Source organism: Pseudophryne corroboree, chromosome 1 (genome assembly GCF_028390025.1).
Source record: "Pseudophryne corroboree isolate aPseCor3 chromosome 1, aPseCor3.hap2, whole genome shotgun sequence".
Classification (NCBI taxonomy): Eukaryota; Metazoa; Chordata; class Amphibia; order Anura; family Myobatrachidae; genus Pseudophryne; species Pseudophryne corroboree.
In genome coordinates, this window is record NC_086444.1 from 687860488 (window position 1) to 687884302 (window position 23815).

The 23815-nt window shown below is 48.4% G+C and overlaps 4 non-coding genes across 4 annotated transcripts; all 4 read left to right on the forward strand.

Moving 5' to 3' along the window:
- Nucleotides 1-186: 186 nt before the first annotated feature.
- On the forward strand, nt 187-350 carry LOC134959537 (U1 spliceosomal RNA). The gene has a single exon (XR_010187564.1). It is a non-coding gene; the product is annotated as a U1 spliceosomal RNA (small nuclear RNA).
- A 152-nt stretch (nt 351-502) lies between these two features.
- On the forward strand, nt 503-659 carry LOC134959736 (U1 spliceosomal RNA). Its single transcript, XR_010187646.1, has one exon. It is a non-coding gene; the product is annotated as a U1 spliceosomal RNA (small nuclear RNA).
- Nucleotides 660-1330: 671 nt separating this feature from the next.
- On the forward strand, nt 1331-1494 carry LOC134959427 (U1 spliceosomal RNA). Its single transcript, XR_010187469.1, has one exon. It is a non-coding gene; the product is annotated as a U1 spliceosomal RNA (small nuclear RNA).
- A 152-nt stretch (nt 1495-1646) lies between these two features.
- On the forward strand, nt 1647-1809 carry LOC134959791 (U1 spliceosomal RNA). The gene has a single exon (XR_010187655.1). It is a non-coding gene; the product is annotated as a U1 spliceosomal RNA (small nuclear RNA).
- The last annotated feature ends 22006 nt before the right edge of the window (nt 1810-23815 follow it).

Sequence of the window (23815 nt, forward strand, 5' to 3'; positions counted from 1 at the left end):
GGTTTGTTGTTTGGGGGTGCTTCAGTATTAGGCAGCCTTCTGCCCTCCCATGTTCATCTGAAAATATGTGTTCTCCCAGCAGTTGTTGTCCCCAGATGAGAGTTCCCTTGTGCTGCCTCAGTTGAATCTCCTTTACGTGACAGAGATGTGCCTGAGCAGCGGCCCTCCCCAGCTCTATCCCAAATCATACTTATTTTGCATAGGAGATACCATGGTCATGAAGATTGTTCTCCCAGGGTGAGGTTCATTCATTGCATTCTGGGTATGCTGACTCCTATGATTTCCCCAAATGTGGGAAACTCGACTGCATTATTTGTGGTAGTGGGGGACTGTGTTTGTGCTTTCCTCTGGTCAGCTCTGGTAAAAGTCAGATTTCTTTGTCTCAGATATTCCTCTAGCCTTGTTCTTCTTTCGAGAGTTCCCTTGTGCTGCCTCAGTTGGATCTCCTTCACTTGACAGGGGGGTGCCCGAGCAGCGACCCTCAGCAGCTCAAGCCCAACTCCTACTTACCTGCCAGGTGAGATACTATGATCATGAAGGTGCTTCTCCCAGGGCAAGGCTCACCCATTGCACTCTGGGTGTGCTGCTCCTGCGATTTCCCCAAATGTGGGAAACTTGACTGCATAATTTGTGTTTCCCCTGGTCAGCTCTCGTCAGATCTCTTTGTCTCAGGTCTCTCTCCAGCCTAGTTTGCTGTCTGTTTCAACTTCTCTTTTCTTGAGCCGCTCCCTTCTATGCCCTTGCGCACTATCTTGACTTCTCCCATCTGCTTACTTTGTGCCTTCCAACGCACAATGCGAACTACAGGTAGTGCTGCAGGGCCCACACCCTTTTACTTGCCTTACAGAGCAGCTCTGGAGCTATTACAGTGCCCAGCTGCTGCAAGTAATCAGCTTGAATGCTTCAGGGGCTGGGGCATAGCCAACATGAGCCCCACACCGAAGTAGGGTGGAGGTGTTTAATGCGAACTAGGGGTCATCCAAGCGCCGCAAAAGGCCGCCATGCCCTGCACGCCCCTTTTCTCTTTTCATATGCAGACGAGGGTTGAAGCCAACTTTGACCCACTGCTTGGATGACATCACCATATGCAAATCCATCTGCTGCAGGCCTTCCCCCAGGAATGCTTGCACTAGTTGTTGCATTTGGTTTGTTGTTTGGGGGTGCTTCAGTATTAGGCAGCCTTCTGCCCTCCCATGTTCATCTGAAAATATGTGTTCTCCCTGCAGTTGTTGTCCCCAGATGAGAGTTCCCTTGTGCTGCCTCAGTTGATTCTCCTTTACTTGACAGAGATGTGCCTGAGCAGCGGCCCTCCCCAGCCCTATCCCAAATCATACTTATTTTGCATAGGAGATACCATGGTCATGAAGATTGTTCTCCCAGGGTGAGGTTCATTCATTGCATTCTGGGTATGCTGACCCCTGTGATTTCCCCAAATGTGGGAAACTCGACTGCATTATTTGTGGTAGTGGGGGACTGTGTTTGTGCTTTCCTCTGGTCAGCTCTGGTAAAAGCCAGATTTCTGTGTCTCAGATCTTCCTCTAGCCTTGTTCTTCTTTCGAGAGTTCTCTTGTTCTGCCTCAGTTGGATCTCCTTCACTTGACAGGGGGGTGCCCGAGCAGCGACCCTCCTCAGCTCTTGCCCAACTCCTACTTACCTGCCAGGTGAGATACTATGATCATGAAGGTGCTTCTCCCAGGGCAAGGCTCACCCATTGCACTCTGTGTGTGCTGCTCCAGCGATTTCCCCAAATGTGGGAAACTCGACTGCATAATTTGTGTTTCCCCTGGTCGGCTCTCGTATAATTCAGATCTCTTTGTCTCAGGTCTCTCTCCAGCCTAGTTTGCTGTCTGTTTCCACTTCTCTTTTCTTGAGCCGCTCCCTTCTATGCCCTTGCGCACTATCCTGACTTCTCCCGTCTGCTTACTTTGTGCCTTCCAACGCACAATGGCCCTCATTCCGAGTTGATCGGTCGCAAGGCGAATTTAGCAGAGTTACACTCGCTAAGCCGCCGCCTACTGGGAGTGAATCTTAGCTTCTTAAAATTGCGACCGATGTATTCGCAATATTGCGATTACTAACTACTTAGCAGTTTCAGAGTAGCTCCAGACTTACTCTTCCTGTGCGATCAGTTCAGTGCTTGTCGTTCCTGGTTGACGTCACAAACACACCCAGCGTTCGCCCAGGCACTCCCACCGTTTCCCCGGCCACTCCTGCGTTTTTTCCGGAAACGGTAGCGTTTTCAGCCACACGCCCCTGAAACGCCGTGTTTCCGCCCAGTAACACCCATTTCCTGTCAATCACATTACGATCGCCGGAGCGATGAAAAAGCTGTGAGTAAAAATACTTTCTTCATAGTAAAGTTACTTGGCGCAGTCGCAGTGCGAACATTGCGCATGCGTACTAAGCGGATTTTCACTGCGATGCGATGAAAAATACCGAGCGAACAACTCGGAATGAGGGCCAATGCGAACTACAGGTAGTGCTGCAGGGCCCACACCCTTTTAGTTGCCTTACAGAGCAGCTCTGGAGCTGTTACAGTGCCCAGCTGCTGCAAGAAATCAGCTTGAATGTTCTTCGTTGATTGATGGAAGAAACATCTTACAAAAACTCTCCAGATTATTGACTTTTTAAAGTTTTTCTAGGAAACGTTCTAGATGAATGCTTATTAGCGTTTGTCAGAATGTACGTTTGCAAAGTGTCTCTGTGGCGCAATCAGTTAGCGTGTTCGGTTATTATCCAAAAGGTTGGTGGTTCAATCCCACCCAGGGACGTAATTTACCTTGTTATCAGATTTTGGTGATCTTTAAGTAGACAAGTCAAAATTTCAAACCCCCTGTTATGGTGTGGGTACCTGGCCTTCCCTGATGTAATCAGAGTTAGATTTGATTCAGTGATTTTATAAAAACAGCTAGGAAGCACAATTTAGCAGTAGGTTGCAGAGAAAAAAAATATGCTGGCAGAAAAATCCAATTGAGTGATTAAACAGCTCTTCATTTTCTGGCTTTATTTTTATGCTAACAAATTTGTTCTCTGAAAAGTGTCCACAAAGCCAAGTCTCTGATTAACACCTTTGTAAGGATGGTTTTTCACCTATTACTAAATTAAACTTGCTTCATTGGAAAGGCAGCAAGATGCATCCTCATTTCAATGTCTACTGAAATAATACAGGTTGACACCAGGAAACATTAACGCCACTGCATCCTTGCTGCTTTCTCATGTGGAAGTCTGTTTAATGTGAAAACAAGGTGATATCTAATTAGCACACAGGTAAGGAATTAAGAAAATCTTTATTTAAGGGTGAAGATGTTTCTCACAAAATCGTTGCCCCAATGCATCATTGAAATTCAAGCTGGAAAGATGATTTTAATATATCACTTGTACATTTTGTATTGCTCTTCTGGTGACAATGTAGTTTGTTTTTGTCAATTACCATTTTAATAATAGGGTAAAGAAAATTAAGTGGATTTTTGAAAGAAAACAATACTGTCAATATACTATTAAAACAAATTAAAATGGTAAAAGTTATTGTACTTTAAGTAAAAATAAAAGAGCAAAAATATCCATCCCAGTTTTGGATTACTTTAATTAACAAAAAAAATGCATATAGCAAAGGATAGTTTCAATCTGCCTACCTCTGGGTTATGGGCCCAGCATGCTTCCATTGCAGTACTCTGCTGCACATGTAAGTGCAAGAGATCCTGAAGCACTCACTCATCATGGGAAAGTACCAATGTGTTTCTTTGTTGGTTGATGGAAGAAACATCTTACAAAAACTCTCCAGATTATTGACTTTTTAAAGTTTTTCTAGGAAACGTTCTAGATGAATGCTTATTAGCCTTTGTCAGTATGTACTTTTTGCAAAGTGTCTCTGTGGCGCAATTGGTTAGTGTGTACGGCTATTAACCAAAAGGTTGGTGGTTAAATCCTACCCAGGGACGTAATTGACCTTGTGATCAGATTTTGGTGATATTTAAGTAGACAAGTCAAAATTTCAAACTCCCTCTTATTGTGTAGGGTACCTAGCCTTCTCTGATGTAATCAGAGTTAGATTTGATTCAGTGATTTTATAAAAACAGCTAGGAAGCACAATTTAGCAGTGGGTTGCAGAGAAAAAGAAATATGCTGGCAAAAAAATCCAATTGAGTGATTAAACAGCTCTTCATTTCTGGCTTTATTTTTATGCTAACAAATTTGTTCTCTGAAAAGTGTCCACAAAGCCAAGTCTCTGATTAACACCTTTGTAGGGATGGTTTTTCACATATTACTAAATTAAACTTGCTTCATTGGAAAGGCAGCAAGATGCATCCTCATTTCAATGTCTACTGAAATAATACAAGTTGACACCAGGAAACATTAACGCCACTGCATCCTTGCTGCTTTCTCATGTGGAAGTCTGTTTAATGTGAAAACAAGGTGATATCTAATTAGCACACAAGTAAGGAATTAAGAAAATCTTTATTTAAGGGTGAAGATGTTTCTCACAAAATCGTTGCCCCAATGCATCATTGAAATTCAAGCTGGAAAGATGATTTTAATATATCACTTGTACATTTTGTATTGCTCTTCTGGTGACAATGTAGTTTGTTTTTGTCAATTACCATTTTAATAATAGGGTAAAGAAAATTAAGTGGATTTTTGAAAGAAAACAATACTGTCAATATACTATTAAAACAAATTAAAATGGTAAAAGTTATTGTACTTTAAGTAAAAATAAAAGAGGCAAAATATCAATCCCAGTTTTGGATTACTTTAATTAACAAAAAAAAAATGCATATAGCAGAGGATAGTTTCAATCTGCCTACCTCTGGGTTATGGGCCCAGCATGCTTCCATTGCTGTACTCTGCTGCACATGTAAGTGCAAGAGATCCTGAAGCACTCACTCATCATGGGAAAGTACCAATGTGTTTCTTCGTTGGTTGATGGAAGAAACATCTTACAAAAACTCTCCAGATTATTGACTTTTTAAAGTTTTTCTAGGAAACGTTTTAGATGAATGCTTATTAGCCTTTGTCAGTATTTACTTCTGCAAAGTGTCTCTGTGGTGCAATCAGTTAGTGTGTACGGCTACTAACCAAAAGGTTGGTGGTTCAATCTCACCCAGGGACGTAATTGACCTTGTGATCAGATTTTGGTGATCTTTAAGTAGACAAGTCAAAATTTCAAACCTCCTGTTATGGTGTAGGGTACCTGGCCTTCTCTGATGTAATCAGAGTTAGATTTGATTCAGTGATTTTATAAAAACAGCTAGGAAGCACAATTTAGCAGTGGGTTGCAGAGAAAAAGAAATATGCTGGCAAAAAAATCCAATTGAGCGATTAAACAGCTCTTCATTTTCTGGCTTTATTTTTATGTTAACAAATTTGTTCTCTGAAAAGTGTCCACAAAGCCAAGTCTCTGATTAACACCTTTGTAGGGATGGTTTTTCACCTATTACTAAATTAAACTTGCTTCATTGGAAAGGCAGCAAGATGCATCCTCATTTCAATGTCTACTGAAATAATACAGGTTGACACCAGGAAACATTAACGCCACTGCATCCTTGCTGCTTTCTCATGTGGAAGTCTGTTTAATGTGAAAACAAGGTGATATCTAATTAGCACACAGGTAAGGAATTAAGAAAATCTTTATTTAAGGGTGAAGATGTTTCTCACAAAATCGTTGCCCCAATGCATCATTGAAATTCAAGCTGGAAAATAAGATTTTACTTACCGATAAATCTATTTCTCGTAGTCCGTAGTGGATGCTGGGGACTCCGTCAGGACCATGGGGATTAGCGGCTCCGCAGGAGATAGGGCACAAAAATAAAGCTTTAGGATCAGGTGGTGTGTACTGGCTCCTCCCCCTATGACCCTCCTCCAAGCCTCAGTTAGGTTTCTGTGCCCGGACGAGCGTACACAATAAGGAAGGATTTTGAATCCCGGGTAAGACTCATACCAGCCACACCAATCACACCGTACAACTTGTGATCTGAACCCAGTTAACAGTATGACAACGTAGGAGCCTCTGAACAGACGGCTCACAACAAGAACAACCCGATTTTTCTGTAACAATAACTATGTACTAGTATTGCAGACAATCCGCACTTGGGATGGGCGCCCAGCATCCACTACGGACTACGAGAAATAGATTTATCGGAAGGTAAAATCTTATTTTCTCTAACGTCCTAGTGGATGCTGGGGACTCCGTCAGGACCATGGGGATTATACCAAAGCTCCCAAACGGGCGGGAGAGTGCGGATGACTCTGCAGCACCGAATGAGAGAACTCCAGGTCCTCTTTAGCCAGGGTATCAAATTTGTAGAATTTTACAAACGTGTTCTCCCCCGACCACGTAGCTGCTCGGCAGAGTTGTAATGCCGAGACCCCTCGGGCAGCCGCCCAGGATGAGCCCACCTTCCTTGTGGAATGGGCCTTGACAGATTTAGGCTGTGGCAGGCCTGCCACAGAATGTGCAAGTTGAATTGTGCTACAAATCCAACGAGCAATCGTCTGCTTCGAAGCAGGAGCACCCAGCTTGTTAGGTGCATACAGTATAAACAGCGAGTCAGATTTTCTGACTCCAGCCGTCCTTGAAATATATATTTTCAATGCCCTGACAACGTCCAGCAACTTGGAATCCTCCAAATCGCTAGTAGCCGCATGCACCACAATAGGCTGGTTCAGGTGAAACGCTGACACCACCTTAGGCAGAAAATGAGGACGCGTCCGCAGTTCTGCCCTGTCCGAATGGAAAATCAGATATGGGCTTTTATACGATAAAGCCGCCAATTCTGACACTCTCCTGGCTGAAGCCAGGGCCAGTAGCATGGTTACCTTCCATGTAAGATATTTCAAATCCGACGATTTGAGTGGCTCAAACCAATGTGATTTGAGAAAATCCAGAACTACATTAAGGTCCCACGGAGCCACTGGGGGCACAACCGGGGGCTGTATATGTAGTACTCCTTTTACAAAAGTCTGTACTTCAGGAACTGAAGCCAATTCTTTCTGGAAGAAAATCGACAGGGCCGAAATTTGAACCTTAATGGACCCCAACTTGAGGCCCATAGACAATCCTGTTTGCAGGAAATGTAGGAATCGACCCAATTGAAATTCCTCCGTGGGGGCCTTCCTTGCCTCGCACCACGCAACATATTTTCTCCAAATGCGGTGATAATGTTGTGCAGTCACCTCCTTCCTGGCTTTAACCAGTGTAGGAATGACCTCTTTCGGAATGCCTTTTTCCCTTAGAATTCGGCGTTCAACCGCCACGCCGTCAAACGCAGCCACGGTAAGTCTTGGAATAGACACGGTCCCTGCTGAATCAGGTCCCGTCTTAGAGGTAGTGGCCACGGATTTTCCGTGAGCATCTCCTGAAGTTCCGGGTACCAAGTTCTTCTTGGCCAATCCGGAGCCACGAGTATCGTTCTCACTCCCCTTTGCCGTATAATTCTCAGTACTTTGGGTATGAGAGGCAGAGGAGGAAACACATACACTGACTGGAACACCCACGGTGTTACCAGAGCGTCCACAGCTATTGCCTGAGGGTCTCTTGACCTGGCGCAATACCTGTCCAGTTTTTTGTTGAGGCGAGACGCCATCATATCCACCTTTGGTTTTTCCCAACGGTTCACAATCATGTGGAAGACTTCTGGATGAAGTCCCCACTCTCCCGGGTGTAGATCGTGTCTGCTGAGGAAGTCTGCTTCCCAGTTGTTCACTCCCGGAATGAACACTGCTGACAGTGCTATCACATGATCTTCCGCCCAGCGAAGAATCCTTGCAGCTTCTGCCATTGCTCTCCTGCTTCTTGTGCCGCCCTGTCTGTTTACGTGGGCGACTGCCGTGATGTTGTCCGACTGGATCAACACCGGCTGACCCTGAAGCAGGGGTTTTGCCAGGCTTAGAGCATTGTAAATCGCTCTTAGCTCCAGTATATTTATGTGAAGAGACATCTCCAGGCTTGACCATACTCCCTGGAAGTTTCTTCCCTGTGTGACCGCTCCCCAGCCTCTCAGACTGGCATCCGTGGTCACCAGGACCCAGTCCTGTATGCCGAATCTGCGGCCTTCTAACAGATGAGCACTCTGCAACCACCACAGAAGAGACACCCTTGTCCGTGGCGATAAGGTTATCCGCTGATGCATCTGCAGATGCGACCCGGACCATTTGTCCAGCAGATCCCACTGAAAAGTTCGTGCGTGGAATCTGCCGAATGGGATTGCTTCGTAAGAAGCCACCATCTTTCCCAGGACTCTTGTGCATTGATGCACAGACACTTTTCCTGGTTTTAGGAGGTTCCTGACAAGTTCGGATAACTCCTTGGCTTTCTCCTCCGGAAGAAACACCTTTTTCTGAACCGTGTCCAGAATCATTCCCAGGAACAGCAGACGTGTTGTCGGGGTCAACTGAGATTTTGGAAAATTCAGAATCCACCCGTGTTGCTGCAGCACTACTTGGGTTAGTGCTACTCCGTCCTCCAGCTGTTCTCTGGACCTTGGAGATCGTCCAAGTAAGGGATAATTAATACGCCTCTTCTTCGCAGAAGAATCATCATTTCGGCCATTACCTTGGTAAAGACCCGAGGTGCCGTGGACAATCCAAACGGCAGCGTCTGAAACTGATAATGACAGTTTTGCACCACGAACCTGAGGTACCCTTGATGTGAAGGGCAAATTGGGACATGCAGGTCAGCATCTTTTATGTCCAGGGACACCATAAAGTCCCCTTCTTCCAGATTCGCTATCACTGCTCTGAGTGATTCCATCTTGAACTTGAATTTTTGTATGTACAGGTTCAAAGATTTCAGATTTAGAATAGGTCTTACCGAGCCGTCCGGCTTCGGTACCACAAATAGCGTGGAGTAATACCCCTTTCCCTGTTGTAGGAGGGGTACCTTGACTATCACCTGCTGAGAAAACAGCTTGTGAATGGCTTCCAATACCGTCGCCCTGTCTGAGGGAGACGTTGGCAAAGCCGACTTTAGGAACCGGCGAGGGGGAGACTTCTCGAATTCCAACCTGTAACCCTGAGATACTACCTGCAGGATCCAGGGGTCCACCTGTGAGCAAGCCCACTGCGCGCTGAAATTCTTGAGTCGACCCCCCACCGTTCCTGAGTCCGCTTGTAAAGCCCCAGCGTCATGCTGAGGGCTTTGCAGAACCCGCGGAGGGCTTCTGTTCCTGGGAAGGAGCTGCTTGCTGCCCTCTCTTACCCTTTCCTCTGCCTCGGGGCAGATATGACTGTCCTTTTGCCCGCTTGTTCTTATAGGACCGAAAGGACTGCGGCTGAAAAGACGGTGTCTTTTTCTGTTGGGAGGGGGTCTGAGGTAAAAAAGTGGATTTCCCGGCAGTTGCCGTGGCCACCAAATCCGATAGACCGACGCCAAATAATTCCTCCCCTTTATACGGCAATACTTCCATATGCCGTTTGGAATCCGCATCACCTGACCACTGTCGTGTCCATAAACTTCTTCTGGCAGATATGGACATCGCACTTACTCTCGATGCCAGAGTGCAAATATCCCTCTGAGCATCTCGCATATAAAGAAAAGCATCCTTTAATTGCTCTAAAGTCTGTAAAATACTGTCCCTATCCAGGGTATCAATATTTTCAGTCAGGGAATCCGTCCAGACCACTCCAGCACTGCACATCCAGGCTGAGGCGATGGCTGGTCGCAGTATAACACCAGTATGTGTGTATATACTTTTTAGAGTAGTTTCCAGCCTCCTATCAGCTGGATCCTTGAGGGCGGCCGTATCAGGAGACGGTAACGCCACTTGTTTTGATAAGCGTGTGAGCGCCTTATCCACCTTAGGGGGTGTTTCCCAGCGCGCCCTAACCTCTGGCGGGAAAGGGTATAATGCCAATAACTTTTTTGAAATTAGCCCTTTTCTATCTGGGTTAACCCACGCTTCATCACATACATCATTCAATTCCTCTGATTCAGGAAAAACTACAGGTAGTTTTTTCACCCCCCACATAATACCCCTTTTTGTGGTACTAGTAGTATCAGAGATATGCAAAGCCTCCTTCATTGCCGTGATCATATAACGTGTGGCCCTACTGGAAAATACGTTTGTTTCTTCACCGTCGACACTAGATTCAGTGTCCGTGTCTGGGTCTGTGTCGACCGACTGAGGTAAAGGGCGTTTTACAGCCCCTGACGGTGTCTGAGACGCCTGGGCAGGTACCAACTGGTTTGACGGCCGTCTCATGTCGTCAACTGATTTTTGTAATGTGCTGACATTATCACGTAATTCCATAAACAAAGCCATCCATTCCGGTGTCGACTCCCTAGGGGGTGACATCACCATTACCGGCAATTGCTCTGCCTCCACACCAACATCGTCCTCATACATGTCGACACACACGTACCGACACACAGCAGACACACAGGGAATGCTCTATTGAAGACAGGACCCCACTAGCCCTTTGGGGAGACAGAGGGAGAGTTTGCCAGCACACACCCAAGCGCTATAATATATATGGGAACAACCCTATATAAGTGTTGTATCCTTATAGCAGCTTAAATATAGTAATATCGCCAAAAAAGTGCCCCCCCTCTCTGTTTTACCCTGTTTCTGTAGTACAGTGCAGGGGAGAGTCCTGGGAGCCTTCCTCACAGCGGAGCTGAGCAGGAAAATGGCGCTGTGTGCTGAGGAGAATAAGCCCCGCCCCCTATTTCGGCGGGCTCTTCTCCGGAGACTGTAAGATCTGGCAGGGGTTAAATACATCCATATAGCCTCAAGGGCTATATGTGATGTATTTTTAGCCATAAAAAAGGTATTATACATTGCTGCCCAGGGCGCCCCCCCAACGCCCTGCACCCTCCGTGACCGCTGTGTGAAGTGTGCTGACAACAATGGCGCACAGCTGCAGTGCTGTGCGCTACCTCAGGAAGACTGAAAAGTCTTCTGCCGCCTGCTTCTGGACCTCTTCCAACTTCGGCATCTGCAAGGGGGGTCGGCGGCGCGGCTCCAGGACGAACCCCAGGGTGAGACCTGTGTTCCGACTCCCTCTGGAGCTAATGGTGTCCAGTAGCCTAAGAAGCCAATCCATCCTGCACGCAGGTGAGTTCACTTCTCTCCCCTAAGTCCCTCGATGCAGTGAGCCTGTTGCCAGCAGGACTTACTGAAAATAAAAAACCTAAAAAACTTTTTCTAAGCAGCTCTTTAGGAGAGCCACCTAGATTGCACCCTGCTCGGACGGGCACAAAAACCTAACTGAGGCTTGGAGAAGGGTCATAGGGGGAGGAGCCAGTACACACCACCTGATCCTAAAGCTTTATTTTTGTGCCCTGTCTCCTGCGGAGCCGCTAATCCCCATGGTCCTGACGGAGTCCCCAGCATCCACTAGGACGTTAGAGAAAGATGATTTTAATATATCACTTGTACATTTTGTATTGCTCTTCTGGTGACAATGTAGTTTGTTTTTGTCAATTACCATTTTAATAATAGGGTAAAGAAAATTAAGTGGATTTTTGAAAGAAAACAATACTGTCAATATACTATTAAAACAAATTAAAATGGTAAAAGTTATTGTACTTTAAGTAAAAATAAAAGAGCAAAAATATCAATCCCAGTTTTGGATTACTTTAATTAACAAAAAAAAATGCATATAGCAAAGGATAGTTTCAATCTGCCTACCTCTGGGTTATGGGCCCAGCATGCTTCCATTGCAGTACTCTGCTGCACATGTAAGTGCAAGAGATCCTGAAGCACTCACTCATCATGGGAAAGTACCAATGTGTTTCTTCGTTGGTTGATGGAAGAAACATCTTACAAAAACTCTCCAGATTATTGACTTTTTAAAGTTTTTCTAGGAAACGTTTTAGATGAATGCTTATTAGCCTTTGTCAGTATTTACTTCTGCAAAGTGTCTCTGTGGCGCAATCAGTTAGTGTGTACGGCTACTAACCAAAAGGTTGGTGGTTCAATCACACCCAGGGACGTAATTGACCTTGTGATCAGATTTTGGTGATCTTTAAGTAGACAAGTCAAAATTTCAAACCCCCTCTTATTGTGTAGGGTACCTGGCCTTCTCTGATGTAATCAGAGTTAGATTTGATTCAGTGATTTTATAAAAAACAGCTAGGAAGCACAATTTAGCAGTGGGTTGCAGAGAAAAAAAATATGCTGGCAAAAAAATCCAATTGAGTGATTAAACAGCTCTTCATTTTCTGGCTTTATTTTTATGCTAACAAATTTGTTCTCTGAAAAGTGTCCACAAAGCCAAGTCTCTGATTAACACCTTTGTAGGGATGGTTTTTCACCTATTACTAAATTAAACTTGCTTCATTGGAAAGGCAGCAAGATGCATCCTCATTTCAATGTCTACTGAAATAATACAGGTTGACACCAGGAAACATTAACGCCACTGCATCCTTGCTGCTTTCTCATGTGGAAGTCTGTTTAATGTGAAAACAAGGTGATATCTAATTAGCACACAGGTAAGGAATAAGAAAATCTTTATTTAAGGGTGAAGATGTTTCTCACAAAATCGTTGCCCCAATGCATCATTGAAATTCAAGCTGGAAAGATGATTTTAATATATCACTTGTACATTTTGTATTGCTCTTCTGGTGACAATGTAGTTTGTTTTTGTCAATTACCATTTTAATAATAGGGTAAAGAAAATTAAGTGGATTTTTGAAAGGAGGGGTACCTTGACTATCACCTGCTGCAAATACAGCTTGTGAATTTGCCTCTATCACAGCCTCCCTGTCCAAGGGAGATGTTGGCAAGGCAGATTTTAGGAAACGGAGAGGGGGAGACGTCTCGAATTCCAGCTTGAATCCCTGAGACACTACTTGTAGAATCCAGGGATCCACCTGTGAGCAAGCCCACTGATTGCAAGCACTTGAGACGGGCCCCCACCGCACCTGGCTCCACCAGTGGAGCCCCAGCGTCATGCTGTGGACTTAGCGGAAGCGGGGGAGGACTTTTGTTCCTGGGAACTGGCTGTATATATATATATATATATATATATATGCACACACACTCATGTATATACATGTATACACAAATACACGTATGTACATGTTTATGTATGTATAATACACTGATAGAGTACATTATATTTATGAATTAATTGCTTCCCGATTCTGCAGCAGCATCATCAGCACCATCAGTGTTACTCACAGTCACTTCACACTGACTGCTGCACAACACATCACTTAATTTCCGGGCCGCCCGCCACCTGGTGAAGAGACATGGGAGATGAAGGACCAGCAGTGCCACGTTGAGCGGAAGTATTGTGAATTACAGGTGTCACAGGTGTCACACTCCTTGTGACACCTGCTCCCCGTCTGCCCTCCCACCCGCCGCCTGCCATCCGGAACCCGCACTGACAAGTAAGTCTCAGCAGAATGTGTCTGCCGGCGGCTCCCAGTCCCCCCTAGAGGAACACTGCCAGTGGTGTGGCAGCCGCGGCAAACTAGGACTGAGAGACCGCAGCGGGAGGAAAGCACGGGTGGGCGGGAGGAGAGCATAGGCGGACATCACCACGTCACATTGCAAGGTGACACCAGTCCCCCCAGTGAGGCCGCCGACGAATGCACTCAGCATAGTATTAGCAGCAGGCAGAGGGGGGGGGGGCGGGCGCAGCGGTGGTGGGAGGTACGGAAATGAGCTACAGGCTAGGCTCCACCGATCACACACTCAGCGATCACTGTGCCACAGCAAGCGTGGCGTGCAGCGGTGCTGGACATTAGGGAGTGCCTGTGCGCACCAGGCACCCCCTGTACGCACGCCTATGCGCTTCCACCCCCCATATGCCACACTACATCACTATGCTATAGCCCTCCCATATGCTGCACTTCATAGTTACACTATACCCCCCATACAACATACTACATCACCACACTACACTACTCACAATAAAATTAAAACATCCCAGTTCCTCATTCTTAATGAGCTCACGTGAGTTCTCTCCCCAACGGAGCTCCAGACCAAGTAACAATGAAGACACCAGCAGCGTGTAGGGGGCAGGCCTGGTCCACTTGTCAGGAGAGAGCAGTCACTGGAGGGTAAGAAGGGGGCGGGGCCTAGTCCTACAGACGGGAGAGAGCACAGACAGGAGAGAGCAAGGTACAGGGGTAGAAGGGGACGGCTGATGTGAAGAAGGGGGCGGGGCCTATTTTTGCATCCTTTCAAAATTCGACATTTGACAAATTCGACTTTTCTGCAATGGTACAAATGCGGCAATTCAACAAAAGTATATTCAATTGAAGTTTGTAAATTCGACAACAGTGCTTTTAAACAGTAAATTCGTCATTTTCAATCCGCCACACTTTGCAGGCGGAATCTAATAAAAAAAATTTAAAACATGTTTTTTTTGGGGTAATAGCATATCTATTTATATTAGAAGGGATTAGGTACTTGGTTTGTCTTTTTTGGAGGCACAAGTATTATTTATATATTTTTTAAAAGATTATTATTATTATTTTTTTTTTAAATGGAATGTGAAAAACCCGTAAAAGAAAAATTGCGTGCAAATTTGCAAAATTGCCTCCAAAGCATAACCAGCCTCGGGCTCTTCGAGCCGGTCCTGGTTCTAAAAATCCGGGGGAAAAACGGACAGGGGATCCCCCGTATTTTTAAAACCAGCTCCGGGCTCTGCGCCTGGTGCTGGTGCAAAAAATACGGGGGACAAAAAGAGTAGGGTCCCCCATTATTTTTACACCAGCATCGGGCTCCACTAGCTGGACAGATAATGCCACAGCCGGGGGTCACTTTTATACAGTGCCCTGCGGCCGTGGCATTAAATATCCAACTAGTCACCCCTGGCCGGGGTACCCTGGGGGAGTGGGGACCCCTTCAATCAAGGGGTCCCCCCCCAGCCACCCAAGGGCCAGGGGTGAAGCCCGGGGCTGTCCCCCCCATCCAAGGGCTGCGGATGGGAGGCTGATAGCCTTGAGAAAATTTAAAGAATATTGTTTTTTCCAGTAGTACTACAAGTCCCAGCAAGCCTCCCTCGCAATCTGGTACTTTGAGAACCACAAGTACCAGCATGCGGGAGAAAAACGGGCCCGCTGGTACCTGTAGTTCTACTGGGGAAAAAATACCCAAATAAAAACAGGACACAGACACCGTGAAAGTATAACTTTATTTCACACCTGCCGACACACACATACTTACCTATGTTGACACGAAGCAGTCGGTCCTCTTCTCCAAGTAGAATCCACGGGTACCTGAAAATAAAAATAAGATTTTACTTACCGATAAATCTATTTCTCATAGTCCGCAGTGGATGCTGGGACTCCGTCAGGACCATGGGGAATAGCGGCTCCGCAGGAGACAGGGCACAAAATTTAAAAGTTTGACCACTAGGTGGTGTGTACTGGCTCCTCCCCCTATGACCCTCCTCCAAGCCTCAGTTAGGATACTGTGCCCGGACGAGCGTACACAATAAGGAAGGATTTTGAATCCCGGGTAAGACTCATACCAGCCACACCAATCACACCGTACAACTTGTGATCTGAACCCAGTTAACAGTATGATAACGTAGGAGCCTCTGAAAAGATGGCTCACAACAATAAACAACCCGATTTTTTTGTAACAATAACTATGTACAAGTATTGCAGACAATCCGCACTTGGGATGGGCGCCCAGCATCCACTACGGACTATGAGAAATAGATTTATCGGTAAGTAAAATCTTATTTTCTCTGACGTCCTAGTGGATGCTGGGACTCCGTCAGGACCATGGGGATTATACCAAAGCTCCCAAACGGGCGGGAGAGTGTGGATGACTCTGCAGCACCGAATGAGAGAACTCCAGGTCCTCCTTAGCCAGGGTATCAAATTTGTAGAATTTTACAAACGTGTTCTCCCCTGACCACGTAGCTGCTCGGCAGAGTTGTAATGCCGAGACCCCTCGGGCAGCCGCCCAAGATGAGCCCACCTTCCTTGTGGAGTGGGCATTGACAGATTTAGGCTGTGGCAGGCCTGCCACAGAATGTGCCAGTTGAATTGTGCTACAAATCCAACGAGCAATCGTCTGCTTCGAAGCAGGAGCACCCAGCTTGTTGGGTGCATATAGTATAAACAGTGAGTCAGATTTTCTGACTCCAGCCGTCCTTGAAATATATATTTTCAATGCTCTGACAACGTCCAGCAACTTGGAATCCTCCAAATCGCTAGTAGCCGCAGGCACCACAATAGGCTGGTTCAGGTGAAACGCTGATACCACCTTAGGCAGAAAATGAGGACGCGTCCTCAATTCTGCCCTGTCCGAATGGAAAATCAGATATGGGCTTTTATACGACAAAGCCGCCAATTCTGACACTCTCCTGGCTGAAGCCAGAGCCAGTAGCATGGTTACTTTCCATGTAAGATATTTCAAATCTACCGATTTGAGTGGCTCAAACCAATGGGATTTGAGAAAATCCAAAACTACATTGAGATCCCACGGTGCCACTGGGGGCACAACCGGGGGCTGTATATGTAGTACTCCTTTTACAAAAGTCTGGACTTCAGGAACTGAAGCCAATTCTTTCTGGAAGAAAATCGACAGGGCCGAAATTTGAACCTTAATGGACCCTAATTTGAGGCCCATAGATAATCCTGTTTGCAGGAAATGTAGGAATCGACCCAGTTGAAATTCCTCTGTCGGGGCCTTCCTGGCCTCACACCATGCAACATATTTTCTCCAAATGCGGTGATAATGTTGTGCAGTCACCTCCTTCCTGGCTTTGACCAGGGTAGGGATGACCTCTTCCGGAATGCCTTTTTCCTTTAGGATCCGGCGTTCAACCGCCATGCCGTCAAACGCAGCCGCGGTAAGTCTTGGAATAGACACGGTCCCTGCTGAAGCAGATCCCTTCTTAGAGGTAGAGGCCACGGATCTTCCGTGAGCATCTCCTGAAGTTCCGGGTACCAAGTCCTTCTTGGCCAGTCCGGAGCCACTAGTATCGTTCTTACTCCCCTTTGCCGTATAATTCTCAGTACCTTGGGTATGAGAGGCAGAGGAGGAAACACATACACTGACTGGTACACCCATGGTGTTACCAGAGCGTCCACAGCTATTGCCTGAGGATCTCTTGACCTGGCGCAATACCTGTCCAGTTTTTTGTTTGTTTACGTGGGCGACTGCCGTGATGTTGTCCGACTGGATCAACACCGGCTGACCCTGAAGCAGAGGTTTTGCCAGGCTTAGAGCATTGTAGATTGCTCTTAGTTCCAGTATATTTATGTGAAGAGACGTTTCCAGGCTTGACCACACGCCCTGGAAGTTTCTTCCTTGTGTGACCGCTCCCCAGACTCTCAGGCTGGCATCCGTGGTCACTAGGACCCAGTTCTGTATGCCGAATCTGCGGCCCTCCAACAGATGAGCACTCTGCAACCACCATAGCAGAGAGACCCTTGTCCTTGTCGACAATTTTATCCGCTGATGCATCTGCAGATGCGATCCGGACCATTTGTCTAGCAGATCCCACTGAAAAATTCGTGCATGGAATCTGCCGAATGGAATCGCTTCGTAAGAAGCCACCATTTTTCCCAGGACTCTTGTGCATTGATGCACAGACACTGTCCCTGGTTTTAGGAGGTTCCTGACTAGTTCGGATAACTCCCTGGCTTTCTCCTCTGGAAGAAATACCTTTTTCTGAACAGTGTCCAGAATCATCCCTAGGAACAGCAGACGTGTCGTCGGGATCAGTTGGGATTTTGGAAAATTCAGAATCCACCCGTGCTGTTGGAGCACTACTTGAGTTAGTGCTACTCCGACCTCCAGCTGTTCTCTGGATCTTGCCCTTATCAGGAGATCGTCCAAGTAAGGGATAATTAATATGCCTTCTCTTCGAAGAAGGATCATAATTTCGGCCATCACCTTGGTAAAGACCCTGGGTGCCGTGGACAATCCAAACGGCAGCGTTTGAAACTGATAATGACAGTTTTGTACCATGAACCTGAGGTACCCTTGGTGTGAAGGGCAAATTGGGACATGAAGGTAAGCATCCTTGATGTCCAAGGACACCATAAAATCCCCTTCTTCCAGATTCGCTATCACTGCTCTGAGTGACTCCATCTTGAACTTGAATTTTTGTATGTACAGGTTCAGAGATTTCAGATTTAAAATAGGTCTTACCGAGCCGTCCGGCTTCGGTACCACAAATAGCGTGGAGTAATACCCCTTTCCCTGTTGTAGAAGGGGTACCTTGACTATCACCTGCTGAGAATACAGCTTGTGAATGGCTTCCAATACCGTCGCCCTGTCGGAGGGAGACGTTGGCAAAGCAGACTTTAGGAACCGGCGAGGGGGAGACTTCTCGAATTCCAACCTGTAACCCTGAGATACTACCTGCAGGATCCAGGGGTCCACCTGCGAGTGAGCCCACTGTGCGCTGAAATTCTTGAGGCGACCCCCCACCGCCCCTGAGTCCGCTTGTAATGTCCCAGCGTCATGCTGAGGCCTTTGCCGAAGCCGGGGAGGACTTCTGCTCCTGGGAAGGGGCTGCTTGGTGCAGTCTCTTACCCTTTCCTTTGCCTCGGGGCAAATATGAATGTCCTTTTGCTCGCTTGTTCTTATAGGAACGAAAGGACTGCGGCTGAAAAGACTGCGTCTTTTTCTGTTGGGAGGGGACTTGAGGTAAAAAGGTGGACTACCCGGCTGTTGCCGTGGCTACCAAATCCGATAGACCGACCCCAAATAATTCCTCCCCTTTATACGGCAATACTTCCATATGCCGTTTGGAATCCGCATCGCCTGACCACTGTCGTGTCCATAGACTTCTTCTGGCAGATATGGACATCGCACTTACTCTTGATGCCAGAGTGCAGATATCTCTCTGTGTATCTCGCATATAAAGGAATGCATCCTTTAATTGTTCTATAGTCAATAAAATACTGTCCCTATCCAGGGTATCAATATTTTCAGTCAGGGAATCCGACCAAGCCACCCCAGCACTGCACATCCAGGCTGAGGCGATTGCTGGTCGCAGTATAACACCAGTATGTGTGTATATACTTTTTAGAGTATTTTCCAGCCTCCTATCAGCTGGATCCTTGAGGGCGGCCGTATCAGGAGACGGTAACGCCACTTGTTTGGATAAACGTGTGAGCGCCTTGTCCACCCTAGGGGGTGTTTCCCAGCGCGCCCTAACCTCTGGCGGGAAAGGGTATAATGCCAATAACTTCTTTGAAATTAGCAGTTTTTTATCAGGGGTAACCCACGCTTCATCACACACGTCATTCAATTCCTCTGATTCAGGAAAAACTACAGGTAGTTTTTTCAGACCCCACATAATACCCCTTTTTGTGGTACTTGCAGTATCAGAGATATGCAAAGCCTCCTTCATTGCCGTGATCATATAACGTGTGGCCCTACTGGAAAATACGTTCGTTTCTTCACCGTCGACACTAGATTCGGTGTCCGTGTCTGGGTCTGTGTCGACCGACTGAGGCAAAGGGCGTTTTACAGCCCCTGACGGTGTTTGAGACGCCTGTACAGGTACTAATTGGTTTGTCGGCCGTCTCATGTCGTCAACCGACTTTTGCAGCGTGCTGACATTATCACGTAATTCCATAAACAAAGCCATCCATTCCGGTGTCGACTCCCTAGGGGGTGACATCACCATTACCGGCAATTGCTCCGCCTCCACACCAACATCGTCCTCATACATGTCGACACACACGTACCGACACACAGCAGACACACAGGGAATGCTCTGATAGAAGACAGGACCCCACTAGCCCTTTGGGGAGACAGAGGGAGAGTTTGCCAGCACACACCAAAGCGCTATAATTATATAGGAACAACCTTATATAAGTGTTGTTTCCTTATAGCTGCTTAAATATATATAATATCGCCAAAAAATGCCCCCCCCCTCTCTGTTTTTTACCCTGTTTCTGTAGTGCAGTGCAGGGGAGAGCCTGGGAGCCTTCCTAGCAGCGGAGCTGTGTAGGAAAATGGCGCTGTGTGCTGAGGAGATAGGCCCCGCCCCCTATTTCGGCGGGCTCTTCTCCCGGTTTTTCTGATACCTGGCAGGGGTGAAATACATCCATATAGCCTCAGGGACTATATGTGATGTATTCTTTTTAGCCAGAAAGGTAATCTCATTGCTGCCCAGGGCGCCCCCCCCCAGCGCCCTGCACCCTCAGTGACCGCTGGTGTGAAGTGTGCCTGAGCGCAATGGCGCACAGCTGCAGTGCTGTGCGCTACCTCATGAAGACTGAAAAGCCTTCAGCCGCCGGTTTCTGGACCTCTTCTTACTTCGGCATCTGCAAGGGGGTCGGCGGCGCGGCTCCGGTGACCCATCCAGGCTGTACCTGTGATCGTCCCTCTGGAGCTAGTGTCCAGTAGCCTAAGAAGCAAATCCATCCTGCACGCAGGTGAGTTCACTTCTTCTCCCCTAGGTCCCTCGTTGCAGTGAGCCTGTTGCCAGCAGGACTCACTGAAAATAAGAAACCTATCAAAACTTTTACTCTAAGCAGCTCTTTATGAGAGCCACCTAGATTGCACCCTGCTCGGACGGGCACAAAAACCTAACTGAGGCTTGGAGGAGGGTCATAGGGGGAGGAGCCAGTACACACCACCTAGTGGTCAAACTTTTAAATTTTGTGCCCTGTCTCCTGCAGAGCCGCTATTCCCCATGGTCCTGACGGAGTCCCAGCATCCACTAGGACGTCAGAGAAAGATAATTATACTCACCTGATCCAGGTTCCAGATTAAATCCACGTACTTGGCAAAACAACAAACCGAACACCCGGACCAGACGGACTGAAAGGGGTCCCATGTTTACACATGGGACCCCTTTCCACGAATGCAGACATCCGAATCTCGCGGGAATCCGACAGCGGGATGATGACGTTCGGGCGCGCTCGGGTTAGCCGAGCAAGGCGGGAAGGTTCGAACCTGCCTCGGACCCATGTAAAATGGGTGAAGTTCGGGGGGTCCGGATTCCGACGAACCGAACCCACTCATCACTAGTATGTACGTGTGTGTCAGGTGCCGTGCGCGTACGTACGTACGTACGTACGTACGTACGTACGTGTGTGTCAGGTGTCGTGCGTGTACGTGTGTGTGTGTGTGTGTCAGGTGGCGCGTACCTACATGTGTGTATGTCAGGTGCTGTGCATGTGTGTACGTACACGCGTGTATGTGTCAGGTGCTGCGCGTGTACGTGTGTGTGTGTGTGTGTGCCAGGAGCCACGCGTGTACATGCGTGAGGGTGTCAGGAGCCGCGCGTATACTTACATACGTGTAGGTTTCAGGTGCCGCGCGTATACATACGTGTGTGTGTCAGGAGCCGAGCGTGTACGTACATGTGTGTGTGTCAGGAGCAACGCACGTGTGTGTCAGGAGCCACACGTGTGCATACGTGTGTGTGTCAGGTGCCACACATGTACGTACGTACGTACGTACGTACGTACGTACGTACGTACGTGTGTGTGTGTGTCAGGTGCCGCGCGTGTACGTGTGTGTGTCAAGTGCCGCGTGTGTACGTACGTATGTGTGTGCCTGGAGCCGCGCGTGTACATACATGTGTGTGTGTGTGTGTGTCTCAGGTGCTGTACGTGTATGTGTGTGTCTCAGGTGCTGCACGTGTATATGTGTGTATTTCAGGTGCTGCATTTGTATGCGTCAGCTGCCACGTGGTTTTCAGGTGTTGAGCGTGTATGTGTTTGTGTCAGCTGTTGCATCTGTATGTGTGTGACTGTCAGGTGCTGCGCGTGTATGTGTGTGTCAGGTGCTGTTCATGTATGTGGGAGTGGCAGGTGCTGCATGTGTATATATGTGTGAGTGGCAGGTGCTGCGTGTGTATACGAGTGTGTGTGAGGTGCTGCGAGTGTATGTGTGTGTTAGGTGCTCTGAGTGTATATGATTGTGTGTCAGGTGCTGTGCGTGTGTGCGTTAAATGCCACATGTATATATGTGTGTCAGGTGCTGCGTGTGTGTGTGTGTGTGTGTGTGTGTGTGTATCAGGTGCTGCATGTTTGTATGTGTGTGTGTGTGTGTCAGGTGCTGCATGTCTGTATGTGTGTGTGTGTGTCAGGCGCTGCATGTCTGTGTGTGTGTGTGTGTGTCAGGTGCTGCATGTCTGTATATGTGTGTGGGTGTGTCAGGTGATGCATGTCTGTGTGTGTGGGTGTGTCAGGTGATGCATGTGTGTGTGTGTGGGTGTGTCAGGTGCTGCATGTCTGTGGGTGTGTGTGTCTGTCAGGTGCTGCATGTGTGTGTCAGGTGCTGCATGTCTGCGTGTGTGTGTGTCAGGCGCTGTATGTCTGCGTGTGTGTGTCAGGCGCTGCATATCTGTGTCAGGTGCTGTGTGTGTGTGTGTGTGTGTGCGTGTCTGTCAGGTGCTGCGTGTCTGCGTGTGTGTCAGGTGCTGCGTGTCTGCGTGTGTGTCAGGCGCTGCGTGTCTGCGTGTGTGTCAGGCGCTGTGTGTCTGCGTGTGTGTCAGGCGCTGCGTGTCTGCGTGTGTGTCAGGCGCTGCGTGTCTGTCAGGCGCTGCGTGTCTGCGTGTGTGTCAGGCGCTGCGTGTGTGTCAGGCGCTGCGTGTGTGTCAGGCGCTGCGTGTGTGTCAGGCGCTGCGTGTCTGCGTGTGTGTCAGGCGCTGCGTGTCTGCGTGTGTGTCAGGCGCTGCGTGTGTGTCAGGCGCTGCGTGTCTGCGTGTGTGTCAGGCGCTGCGTGTCTGCGTGTGTGTCAGGCGCTGCGTGTGTGTCAGGCGCTGCGTGTGTGTCAGGCGCTGCGTGTGTGTCAGGCGCTGCGTGTGTGTCAGGCGCTGCGTGTCTGCGTGTGTGTCAGGCGCTGCGTGTCTGCGTGTGTGTCAGGCGCTGCGTGTCTGCGTGTTTGTGTGTCAGGTGCTGCGTGTGTGTGTCAGGTGCTGCGTGTGTGTGTGTGTGTCAGATGCTGCGTGTCTGCGTGTGTGTCAGGTGCTGCGTGTTAGTATGTCAGGTGCTGCGTGTGTCAGGAGCATGTGAGTGTCAGGTGCGTGTGTGTGTCAGGCGCTGCGTGTGTCAGGCGCTGCGTGTGTCAGGCGCTGCCTGTGCGTGTGTGTCAGGCGCTGCCTGTGCGTCAGGCGCTGCGTGTCTGTGTGTGTCAGGCGCTGCGTGTCTGTGTGTGTCAGGCGCTGCGTGTCTGTCAGGCGCCGCGTGTCTGTCAGGCGCCGCGTGTGCGTCAGGCGCCGCGTGTGCGTCAGGCGCCGCGTGTGAGTTAGGTGCCGCGTGTGCGTCAGGCGCCGCATGTCTATGTGCGTCAGGCGCCGCGTGTGAGTGTGTGCGTGTGTGTCAGGTCCGTGTGAGTGTCAGGTGCTGCGTCTGTGTGTGCGTGTGTCAGGTGCTGCGTGTGTGTCAGGTGCTGCGTGTGAGTGTGTGTGCGCGTGTGTCAGGTCCGTGTGAGTGTCAGGTGCTGTGTGTGTCAGGTGCTGTGTGTGTGCGTGTGTGTCAGGTGCTGTGTGTGTGTGTGTGTGTGTGTGTGTCAGGTGCTGTGTGTGTGCGTGTGTGTCAGGCGCTGCATATGCGTATGCGTGTCAGGCGTTGCATGTCTGTGCGTGTCAGGCGCTGCGTGTCTGGGGGGGGTGGCCGGACACACAGCAGAGAGGGGGGGGGGGGTGGCTGGACACACAGCAGAGAGGGGAGGGTGACCGGACACACGGCAGGGAGGGGAGGGGGTAGGGGGTGGCCGAACACAGCGGGAAGAGGGGGGAGTTGCCGAACACACAGCAGGGGAGGGGAGGGGATGGTGGCCAGACAAACAGCAGGGGAGGGGAGGGGGGGGGGAGGGTAGGCCAGACACACAGCAGGTGAGGGGGGGGGGTGGCTGGACACACAGCAGGGAGGGGGGGTAGGCAGGACACACAGCAGGGGAGGGGAGGGTTGCCGGACAAACAGCAG